Genomic DNA, 5,819 nt, shown 5'->3' with positions numbered 1-5,819 from the left:
TAGGGCCCAGGATTGGTGGCAGGACCACCAGCTCTAGCCCTGTAGCTCTCTAGGCCCGGTTTGTTGGAGACCACAGCTCTAGCCTGTAGCTCTCTAGGCCCAGGTTGGTTGGAGACCACAGCTCTAGCCCTGTAGCTCTCTAGGCCCAGGGTTGGTTGGAGACCACAGCTCTAGCCCTGTAGCTCTCTAGGCCCAGGGTTGGTTGGAGACCACAGCTCTTGCCCTGTAGCCTCTAGGCCCAGGGTTGGTTGGAGACCACAGCTCTTGCCCTGTAGCTCTCTAGGCCAGGGTTGGTTGGAGACCACAGCTCTTGCCCTGTAGCTCTCTAGGCCCAGGGTTGGTTGGAGACGCACAGCTCTAGGACCAGGGTTGGTTGGAGACCACAGCTCTAGGCCAGGTGTTGGTTGGAGACCACAGCTCTAGCCCTGTAGCTCTCTAGGCCAGGGTTGGTTGGAGACCACAGCTCTAGCCCTGTAGCTTCTCTAGGCCCAGGGTTGGTTGGAACACAGCTCTGCCCTGTAGCTCTCTAGGCCCAGGGTTGGTTGGAGACCACAGCTCTAGCCCTGTAGCTCTCTAGGCCAGGGTTGGTTGGAGACACAGCTCTTGCCCTGTAGCTCTCTAGGCCCAGGGTTGGTTGGAGACCACAGCTCTAGCCCTGTAGCTCTCTAGGCCCAGGTTGGTTGGAGACACAGCTCGCCCTGTAGCTCTCTAGCCCAGGGTGGTTGGAGACCACAGCTCTAGCCCTGTAGCTCTCTGGCCCAGGGTTGGTTGGAGACCACAGCTCTTGCCCTGTAGCTCTTCTAGGCCAGGGTTGGTTGGAGACCACAGCTCTTGCCCTGTAGCTCTCTAGGCCCAGGGTTGGTTGGAGACCACAGCTCTTGCCCTGTAGCTCTCTAGGCCCAGGTTGGTTGGAGACCACAGCTCTAGCCCTGTAGCTCTCTAGGCCCAGGGTTGGTTGGAGACCACAGCTCTAGCCCTGTAGCTCTCTAGGCCCAGGGTTGGTTGGAGACCACAGCTTGCCCTGTAGCTCTCTAGGCCCAGGGTTGGTGGAGACCACAGCTCTAGCCCTGTAGCTCTCTAGGCCCAGTTGGTTGGAGACCACAGCTCTTGCCCTGTAGCTCTCTAGGCCCAGGGTGGTGGGGACCACAGCTCTTGCCTGTAGCTCTCTAGGCCAGGGTTGGTTGGAGACCACACTCTTGCCCTGTAGCTCTCTAGGCCCAGGGTTGGTTGGAGACCACAGCTCTTGCCCTGTAGCTCTCTAGGACCAGGGTTGGTTGGAGACCACAGCTCTAGGACCAGGGTTGTTGGAGAACACAGCTCTAGCCCTGTAGCTCTCTAGGACCAGGGTTGGTTGGAGACCACAGCTCTAGCCCTGTAGCTCTCTAGGACCAGGGTTGGTTGGAGACCACAGTCTTTGCCCTGTAGCTCTCTAGGCCCAGGGTTGGTTGGAGAACACAGCTCTTGCCCTGTAGCTCTCTAGCCAGGGTTGGTTGGAGAACACAGCTCTTGCCCTGTAGCTCTCTAGGCCCAGGGTTGGTTGGAGACCACAGCTCTTGCCCTGTAGCTCTCTTAGGCCCAGGGTTGGTTGGAGGAACACAGCTCTTGCCCTGTAGCTCTCTAGGCCCAGGGTTGGTTGGAACACAGCTCTTGCCTGTAGCTCTCTAGGCCCAGGGTTGTTGGAGACCACAGCTCTTGCCCTGTAGCTCTCTAGGCCAGGGTTGGTTGGAGACCACAGCTCTTGCCCTGAGCTCTCTAGGCCCAGGGTTGGTTGGAGAACACAGCTCTTGCCCTGTAGCTCTCTAGGCCCAGGGTTGGTTGGAGACCACAGCTCTAGCCCTGTAGCTCTCTAGGCCCAGGGTTGGTTGGAGACCACAGCTCTAGCCCTGTAGCTCTCTAGGCCCAGGGTTGGTTGGAGACCACAGCTCTGCCCTGTAGCTCTCTAGGCCCAGGGTTGGTTGGAGACCACAGCTCTAGGACCAGGGTTGGTTGGAGACCACAGCTCTAGCCCTGTAGCTCTCTAGGCCCAGGGTTGGTTGGAGACCACAGCTCTTGCCCTGTAGCTCTCTAGCCCAGGGTTGGTTGGAGACCACAGCTCTAGACCAGTTGGTGAGCCACAGCTCTAGCCAGGGTTGGTTGGAGACACAGCTCTAGCCCTGTAGCTCTCTAGGACCAGGGTTGGTTGGAGACCACAGCTCTAGCCCTGTAGCTCTCTAGGACCAGGGTTGGTTGGAGACCACAGCTCTTGCCCTGTAGCTCTCTAGGCCCAGGGTTGGTTGGAGAACACAGCTCTTGCCCTGTAGCTCTCTAGGCCCAGGGTTGGTTGGAGAACACAGCTCTTGCCCTGTAGCTCTCTAGGCCCAGGGTTGGTTGGAGACCACAGCTCTTGCCCTGTAGCTCTCTAGGCCCAGGGTTGGTTGGAGAACCACAGCTCTTGCCCTGTAGCTCTCTAGGCCCAGGGTTGGTTGGAGAACACAGCTCTTGCCCTGTAGCTCTCTAGGCCAGGGTTGGTTGGAGACCACAGCTCTAGCCCTGTAGCTCTCTAGGCCCAGGGTTGGTTGGAGACCACAGCTCTAGCCCTGTAGCTCTCTAGGCCCAGGGTTGGTTGGAACCACAGCTCTAGCCCTGTAGCTCTCTAGGCCCAGGGTTGGTTGGAGACCACAGCTCTGCCCTGTAGCTCTCTAGGCCCAGGGTTGGTTGGAGACCACAGCTCTAGCCCTGTAGCTCTCTAGGCCCAGGGTTGGTTGGAGACCACAGCTCTAGCCCTGTAGCTCTCTAGGCCCAGGGTTGGTTGGAGACCACAGCTCTAGCCCTGTAGCTCTCTAGGCCCAGGGTTGGTTGGAGACCACAGCTCTAGCCCTGTAGCTCTCTAGGCCCAGGGTTGGTTGGAGACCACAGCTCTTGACCTGTAGCTCTCTAGGCCCAGGGTTGGTTGGAACCACAGCTCTTGCCCTGTAGCTCTCTAGGCCAGGGTTGGTTGGAGACCACAGCTCTAGCCCTGTAGCTCTCTAGCCAGGTTGGTTGGAGACCACAGCTCTAGCCTGTAGCTCTCTAGGCCCAGGGTTGGTTGGAGACCACAGCTCTAGCCCTGTAGCTCTCTAGGCCAGGTTGGTTGGAGACCACAGCTTAGCCCTGTAGCTCTCTAGGCCCAGGGTTGGGTGGAGAACACAGCTCTAGCCCTGTAGCTCTCTAGGCCCAGGTTGGTTGGAGACCACAGCTCTTGCCCTGTAGCTCTCTAGGCCCAGGGTTGGTTGGAGACCACAGCTCTAGCCCTGTAGCTCTCTAGGCCCAGGTTGGTTGGAGACCACAGCTCTAGCCCTGTAGCTCTCTAGGCCAGGGTTGGTTGGAGACCACAGCTCTAGCCCTGTAGCTCTCTAGGCCAGGGTTGGTTGAGACCACAGCTCTAGCCTGTAGCTCTCTAGGCCAGGGTTGGTTGGAGACCACAGCTCTAGCCCTGTAGCTCTCTAAGCCCAGGGTTGTTGGAGACCACAGCTCTGCCCTGTAGCTCTCTAGGCCCAGGGTTGGTTGGAGACCACAGCTCTAGCCCTGTAGCTCTCTAGGCCCAGGTTGGTTGGAGACCACAGCTCTAGCCCTGTAGCTCTCTAGGCCCAGGGTTGGTTGGAGACCACAGCTCTAGCCCTGTAGCTCTCTAGGCCCAGGGTTGGTTGGAGACCACAGCTCTAGCCCTGTAGCTCTCTAGGCCCAGGGTTGGTTGGAGACCACAGCTCTAGCCCTGTAGCTCTCTAGGCCCAGGGTTGGTTGGAGACCACAGCTCTAGCCCTGTAGCTCTCTAGGCCCAGGGTTGGTTGGAGACCACAGCTCTAGCCCTGTAGCTCTCTAGGCCCAGGGTTGGTTGGAGACACAGCCTAGCCTGTAGCTCTCTAGGCCCGGTTGTTGGAGACCACAGCTCTAGCCCTGTAGCTCTCTAGCCCAGGTTGGTTGGAACCACAGCTCTAGCCCTGTAGCTCTCTAGGCCCAGGGTTGGTGGAGACCACAGCTCTAGCCCTGTAGCTCTCTAGGCCCAGGGTTGGTTGGAGACCACAGCTCTAGCCTGTAGCTCTCTAGGCCCAGGGTTGGTTGGAGACCACAGCTCTAGCCCTGTAGCTCTCTAGGCCCAGGGTTGGTTGGAGACCACAGCTCTAGCCCTGTAGCTCTCTAGGCCCAGGGTTGGTTGGAACCACAGCTCTAGCCCTGTAGCTCTCTAGGCCCAGGGTTGGTTGAGACCACAGCTCTAGCCCTTGTAGCTCTCTAGGCCCAGGGTTGGTTGGAGACCACAGCTCTAGCCCTGTAGCTCTCTAGGCCCAGGGTTGGTTGGAGACCACAGCTCTAGCCCTGTAAGCCTCTCTAGGCCCAGGGTTGGTTGGAGACCACAGCTCTAGCCCTGTAGCTTCTAGGCCCAGGGTTGGTTGGAGACCACAGCCTATATGCCTCCTGTCTCTACCTGTCTGGTTTTCTGTTAGCTTGTTTTCACTCATTCTCACTGCCAATCTGTTCCAGCCTAGAGAAGGTAATGTGCCTACCACTCTGGAAGGAACGGATGAATAAGAGAGCGGGAGGGATGAAGGATTTAAAACAGGGAAAGGAGGGGTATTGAGGCCAATGGGTTCAGAATGCTTGTCCTATGTGTTTGTGTGTAGTGAGATCAGTGTTTCTACTATAGTCTCTCGTGCTGTGGCAGTCCCCTGACATGTTATAGCCTTTGTTTTCACAACTGCACTGTGAGTGGATTTTTTTGTTTGTGTAGGTTCTTGTAATTGTTTGGTTATGTGTTGAATATGGGTATTTGTGTATCAGAGGGGTGAAGCATTAGTGTGGGTCAGGTTTATTTTGCAGCCTATATAGTTTGTGGTTTACATCAGTGTTGTTATGGGTGGGGGTTATGTTGCCAAGGTAACAGCAGTGCTTTCCCTCTTGCTTCTGTTCATTCTCTCTCGATCTCTGTGGCTCAATCCAGAGATGCTCTAGTAAAGAACTGCAGGACTCTTCCATGCCTCTGAATGTAAAATACAAATGTATTTAACAACAGTAGGAGCGTGTCAAGGTYTTTGTTCCTGGATTTTTTTTATCCCAGAAAAAAAGCATCCTCATTTAACATATGGTTATTTCTACACATTTTGCTTTTGTGAATTAGTTATTTTGTGTGTGTGTTTTGTTCCATCCTATGTTTAACGCTCTCCTCCTGTTTCTCTCTGTATGCAGGGCGATAAAAGCATTTCAGGATGGGCTCTATATTGACCCCAGTTTCTCCCGAGCCACAGAGATCCACATGAGACTGGGCCTCATGTTTAAAGGCAACACCGATTACGAGTCCAGTCTGAAGGTATGTACTACTACTATTAAAGGGCTGATCCCAATTAGTCGACTGCATTTTAGTCTATATCACTTCCTCATTACATGTATCACCAGTAGTTCAATCAAAAACCGCAGCTCTTTGCTGTATTCTTTGACAGTCTCGCTCTAGTCATTGCTTTAAATGTTTTGAAATCTCACAGTATCAACTTCGCTGTAGCTTTCTTTTATGCGAGCGGTAGATTTATAGTGCACTTGATTTGCTCACAATAAGGATTAGGCACAATAGAGGAATTTGTGGTTTTCCTTCAAAATAAAAGTGTGGGTTTACATGGAATATGGAACGGTGGGTTTACATTGAATATGGAACGGTGGGTTTACATGGAATATGGAACGGTGGGTTTACATTGAATATGGAACGGTGGGTTTACATTGAATATGGAACGGTGTGTTTACATGGAATATGGAACGGTGTGTTTACATGGAATATGGAACGGTGTGTTTACATGGAATATGGAACGGTGTGTTTACAT

The 5,819-nt window shown here is 54.5% G+C and overlaps 1 pseudogene; it reads left to right on the top strand.

The window, feature by feature from the left end:
- LOC112073713 (lysine-specific demethylase 6A-like) overlaps positions 1–5,819 on the top strand; it is an 81,757-nt pseudogene that overhangs the window by 23,409 nt on the left and 52,529 nt on the right.

This window comes from Salvelinus sp. IW2-2015, unplaced genomic scaffold (genome assembly GCF_002910315.2).
Source record: "Salvelinus sp. IW2-2015 unplaced genomic scaffold, ASM291031v2 Un_scaffold2342, whole genome shotgun sequence".
NCBI lineage: Eukaryota > Metazoa > Chordata > Actinopteri > Salmoniformes > Salmonidae > Salvelinus > Salvelinus sp. IW2-2015.
The sequence above is the reverse complement of the archived record's forward strand: the minus strand, read 5'-3'. Positions and strand labels throughout refer to the sequence as shown.